This window comes from Lathyrus oleraceus, chromosome 6, assembly GCF_024323335.1.
Source record: "Lathyrus oleraceus cultivar Zhongwan6 chromosome 6, CAAS_Psat_ZW6_1.0, whole genome shotgun sequence".
NCBI lineage: Eukaryota > Viridiplantae > Streptophyta > Magnoliopsida > Fabales > Fabaceae > Lathyrus > Lathyrus oleraceus.
Window position 1 is genome coordinate 163,778,558 of NC_066584.1, and position 5,709 is coordinate 163,784,266.

Consider the following 5,709-nt stretch of genomic DNA (forward strand, 5'->3'; position numbering starts at 1 on the left):
AGGCGCGGTTGTGATTCTTCCCTTCCTTGGGTAGCTCTTCATTGCTGAAACTTAGAGTGTTGCAAGCTGTGATATTTGCGACCACCCTATCGAATTGGCCAACCGTTATATCTTGGGTAACATGAGATTGAGCAACCACTTTTAGTAGAGCCTCCCTATGAGCTTGGGAATTCAGAAGCAAGGACAAGATAGATACTTTTGACGGTGTCTGATGTAACTAATCAACTATCTTGTAGTCGCTTTTCTTTATCATTTTTAGAAATTCAATCGCTTCATCTGCTTGCACTGCCGGCTGTGCCCCTCCATATTCTGGGGCAGGATTTATAGCTTCAGCTTCCCTCGTTGGTTCTAGATGGATTATATTATCATTGGGAGTATAAATCCGACCGCTGCGGGTCATTCTGCTCGTCCCTGCGATGTTAGTGATATTGGTGTCAACATTCTTCAAGCCTTTCTCACCTTCAACATCTTCGGGTTCTTCATCTACCACTCCATCTACCACAGTTATGTCATATTTCCAAGGTACCGCTTTGGTGCTTTCAAAAGGAAAGGGGGTAGGCATACAAGCTACCACGGGTGATGGATGAACAACATCTTTTCTTTGATAAGTTATCTCAACTGGTTCTGGTAGATTGAAAAAGGGTTCAATGACTGAAATTTCCTCGTTTGTTGCAGGACCACAAACTTGTAAAACGCCTTGATCCATTAAGTTTTGAATATCAGTTCATACCACTTTACATCCCCTTGGGTGAACGACGCATTCCTCACAGTTGCCGTGACATGTATCAATCAAACTAGCTCCCACCAACCTTGCATGGAGTGCTAGCAACGGAGTTTTAACATCTTCAACATTTTTGATTATACAAACATCAGAAGCATCCTCAATGTCATTAACATTACCATGTGCTGGCAAAGGGTTACTTCTTACGTTGGGTCCGACATCTCGAAATGAAAGAATCTTCTTCTCAACCAGCTCTCGCACAATATGCTTCAAAGCATAACATCCCTCTAAATCGTGCCCAGGGGCACCCTCATGGAAAGGACAATGGGCATCTTGATTGTACCATGGAGGTAAAGGATTTGGTGGAGGACCCAAAGGTCTGGGAGTCACCAACCCTTTCTGCAGTAACGATGGGTATAACTCAGTGTATGTCATAGGGATTGAAGCGAAAGGAGATCTACCTCTTTGTACCCTATTTTGATTTGGAAGATTTTGTGGATGTGGAGCTTGTGCCCTTGGCTGTTGATAAGCGGGTGGCATGGGTGCTTGCTGGTATACTGGTGCTTGTTGAATAGGTTGATAGGCAGGAGCTTGTGACTGGTTGAAATTTGGTGTGACTGCTGCCACATACAGTTGTTGAACATACTGCATTGGATAAGTTGGTTGTTGCTGAGCAAATTGATGTTGCTTCTTCCATGAATGACTCCTTCTTTGACTGGTTGATACTGCATTTGTTTCACCCTCTTTCTTCCTTTGAAAACTTCCGGGAAACTTTTTGACATTATTACCAAATGTTTCAGAGGTGGTTATCATTTTTCCATTCTTCAATCCAAGCTCGACCTTTATGCCCACGGCAACCAAGTCAGAGAAGTTTGCTGATACACTACTCACCATCCTTTCATAGAACATAGTTTTTACCGTATCCATGAACCAATCTGCTAACTCCTTCTCAACAAGGGGTGGTTCGACTTGCGAGGCCACTTCCCTCCATCGTTGTGCATATTCCTTAAAAGACTCGTTATCTTTATGGGACATACTGAGCAATTGCCTCCTATCTGGGACCATATCCATGTTATACTTATAATGTTGGATGAAAGCATCAAATAAGTCTTGGAAACAACGAATTCTACTTTGATCAAGGCTTAAGTACCACTTAGAGGGAGCACCTCTCAAGCTGTCTTGGAAGCAATGTATCATAAGTTTATCGTTCTCTACGTGCGCAGCCATTTTTCGATAGTACATAATAAGGTGACTTTTAGGACATGAGTGGCCCTCATACCTATCGAAATCTGGGGTCTTGAATTTCGCAGGAATCACGAGACCTGACACTAAGCACATCTCCTTAGCAGCAGCACCAAAGACTTGGTCACCTTCCATAGCCCTTAACCTTTTCTCAAGAATCTGGAAATTCTCTTTCATCCCTCTTATGTCTTCATAGCTTTCATCATCTTCGTCCGAAAAATCCGGAGCATGTTGTTGATCTTCAAAATAAGGTTGCACGTGTGCACGGACGAGAGGTGGTGCGAACGTGTGGACCACTGGATGAGTTTCATTGATAATTGGTAAAGGAGCTGTCTGCTGAGTGGATTGTACAAAACCAGGGGCGCCTTCAGCTGGAGGTGTGAAACCGGGAGGTAGACCATAGACCGGCCAAGTGGTCGGCACTGTCCTTGCAGGTTGGGGTTCAATCGTAGGACCAGTGATTTCTGAAACGACCGTCGTTTGGGTGTCCAACTTGGCCTTAATGACTTGTAGTATCTCCATGACTTGACCCATGTTTCCTCGTAGGTCTTCAAGTTCTGAGCTTACTCTCTCCAATTCTTGTTCTTGATCTGCCATTCTTTGACGAGCATTGGCTCTGGCGTTGTAGTGGTGTTAAGGACTCAGTGTGGAACTGAAGAAGACACAAAATGAGTTTTTTGTTTGAAGAATGACATGAGTGTATGTTATGGGTGCATTTTGTGCAAAGCTCTTAGTTATCTTTATTATTTATTCAAGCAATATTAGAATATATTAAATAAGAATAACATGTAATAATTGAGACCCAAAATGACAACTTCCATTAATTAAAATCAAATTCGAATACAAAAGGATTTAACTTTAAGTACAAATGATTCGAATACAAAAGATTTAAACACCAACAATTCAAATTCAAATACAAGTAAACTTAAGCTCTGTCTCAGCTCTTATGATCGTAGCCAGATCTGTGGTGAGCTCCTTCATCATTTTCTTGCAAAACTTGACGAAATTGAAAACTTGAGGAGGCGTGTTTTCTGGACACATACACCAATCCGCTTCCTGGAGTTTTTCTTGGAGTTCCAACATGTTGAGGTTAACAAATCTAGCTAAGTTGCGGAACTTGCCATTCCATTCAACATAGAGCTCTTGGAGTTTCTTGATGACTTGTGATAACACTGAAATTCACCGTATTCTCGACTCCGATTTCACATGCATTTTAGTAGTTTTATTGTCATTTTGTTGTGTTATTACTATGTTTTTCTTTGTTTTCAGGTGTTTACTTCAATCGGAGCCCCGATCGAGAAAAGGAGTGAAAAAGAGCTAAAAACCCTAAAATTCAGCATTTTGTACTTATGGCTTCCACCATGGTTGGCGCCATAGACCCTACCATGATGTGTCCCAGCTCAACTTCCCTCAACTGCCACGTTCCCCACTACTTCCACTAAGGCGCCTCAGATTGGCCTTGTGGCGGGCGCCACAAGAGGAAAAGTTTTCCCTCCCATTTTCAAGTTGAAGGGCATCCTTGTCATTTCCATCTTTTTACTTGCTTATAAATAAAAACTCGAAATCACTTGTTTAGGCATCCAAACTTAGAGCAGAGGCAAACTTAGAGCAAACTTTGTTTCACTTAGGCATATATTCAGTATTTTAAAGTGGTAGTCGCTTCGCATTGGGGTGTTACCACAATTGTGTAATCGAGTTTTGTGATCGAGTCTGTAATCGAGTTTGGAGCACTTTGGAAGGAAGTTAATCCTGCCGCCATTTTCATTTCCGCTTTGCATTTTATTCAACCCTCTGATTGGAGCAGGTTTTTATTACTTTGCCTTTATCTATTTACTTCCCGCACTAGCTTTACTTTATTTATTTCTCGCACTCGCTTTACTTTATTTATTTCTCACACTCGCTTTACTTTATTTATTTCTCGCACTCGCTTTACTTTTATTTATTTCCCGCAATAGCACTACTTTCATTTATTTTCCGCACTCGCACTACTTTTATTTACTTTCCGCACTCGCACTACTTTTATTTAAATTAATGAACTTTTACTTTACCATGTCTAACTAAATGTATAAGGTTAGAATGTAAGGATCGTAATTGAACCGATAATCCGTACAATTGTTCGTAGAAACACTTAAGGGCTATTTTAACTTTCAACTTAAGTTTTCCCGCACTTCAATTCCGTTGGGTAAGATCGAAAGCCGTCCAACGTCTATTTAAACTTAATTGTTTTTAACTATTTCAAAAACAGCGAAAGTGCTTTGTTTAGTTCATTAGGAGTCTTAATTTAAGAAGAAAAGAGATTTTAAAACTATTTTCGGACGCGTTTATAAGTTTAGAGTCTGGTTCGTTAGAACCTCTTTTGGTTAAGAAATCCAGGTTATAATACTTTTCAACTTAGTCAAGATACTATATTTCTTAAAAATAGGTATACTACTCTAACGCAATGTGCGCCTTTTTATAAGTGACAATAAGAGGGTTTGATTAGGGAGTACAACTCGGTTCTGAATATGCGAAAACGACAGTTCCTGTTAAATTAGTTCTTTTCAAAGTAGGAAACATTGCTCATAAGTAATTCTATTAGGAAGTACTTGGATTATTAATTGATTACGTGAATTACATTCGACCCTGTCTTTATTAATTAAACTTTATTCAACACTTTACTTTCCATTGCACACTCTATAAACACCTATTTTGATTGCCTTTGATAAACACCATAATAACAGATAACGATAGATTGACACTTGGTCTCTGTGGATTCGACAATCTTTTATATTACTCTGACGCGTTCGTACACTTGCGAAAAGCACGCATCAAGTTTTTGGCACCGTTGTCGGGGACCAATTTCGTCAAATTTCATTTCCCTGTTGTTATATCGTTTAGAGTTAGGTTTTTTCAGCCGGTCAATGCGAAGAACTCGCAACACCGGAAGTTTAAGCTTAGTATACCCTCTGGCAGAACCTGAACGTTACGCTCGCGCACGTTTATTCTTTCATAGAATTAAGAGAGCTATGGCCGAAGATCAAAACCAAAGACCTCTTAAGGATTTCGCTCAACCATCCAATGAAGAACCTAGTTCTAGTATAGTAAACCCGACCATCCCAGCTAATAATTTTGAACTTAAATCGTCCCTGTTACAACTAGTGCAACAGAGACAATTCGCAGGTCTCGCTACTGAGAACCCAAACTAACATTTAAAAATATTTCTTCAATTAGCAGACACTTTTAAAACCAATGGAGCTTCTCCTGAGGCAATACGTTTAAGATTATTCCCTTTTTCCCTCAGAGATAAAGCCCTATCATGGTTAGATTCCCTTCCACCCAATTCCATTACGACTTGGGATAACCTTAGAAGAGTATTCCTTGCTAGATATTTCCCCCAAGTAAGACCGTCGTTCTTTGAAACCATATAACTAGATTTACCCAAAACCAAGGAGAATCGTTGTTCGAAGCTTGGGAGAGATATAAAGAGTTGTTAAGAGCATGCCCACATCATGGTTTAGAAAATTGGTTAATCATTCAAACCTTCTATAATGGACTTCACTACAACACTAAGATGACCATCGACGCTGCCGCAGGCGGTGCTCTGATGAACAAACCTTATCCTGAAGCCAATGCCCTCATTGAAGATATGGCTCAAAACCATTAATCATGGGGAGTCGAACGAGCGACAGTAGAGAAGAAGGAAGCCCAAGGAGGAGTGCATGAATTAAGCTCTATAGACATGATGCAAGCTAAAATGGACGCATTAG

At 40.4% G+C, this 5,709-nt stretch overlaps 1 non-coding gene across 1 annotated transcript; it reads right to left on the reverse strand.

The window, feature by feature from the left end:
- Positions 1-5,351: 5,351 nt before the first annotated feature.
- On the reverse strand, positions 5,352-5,458 carry LOC127099637 (small nucleolar RNA R71). Its single transcript, XR_007794118.1, has one exon. It is a non-coding gene; the product is annotated as a small nucleolar RNA R71 (small nucleolar RNA).
- Positions 5,459-5,709: the final 251 nt, after the last annotated feature.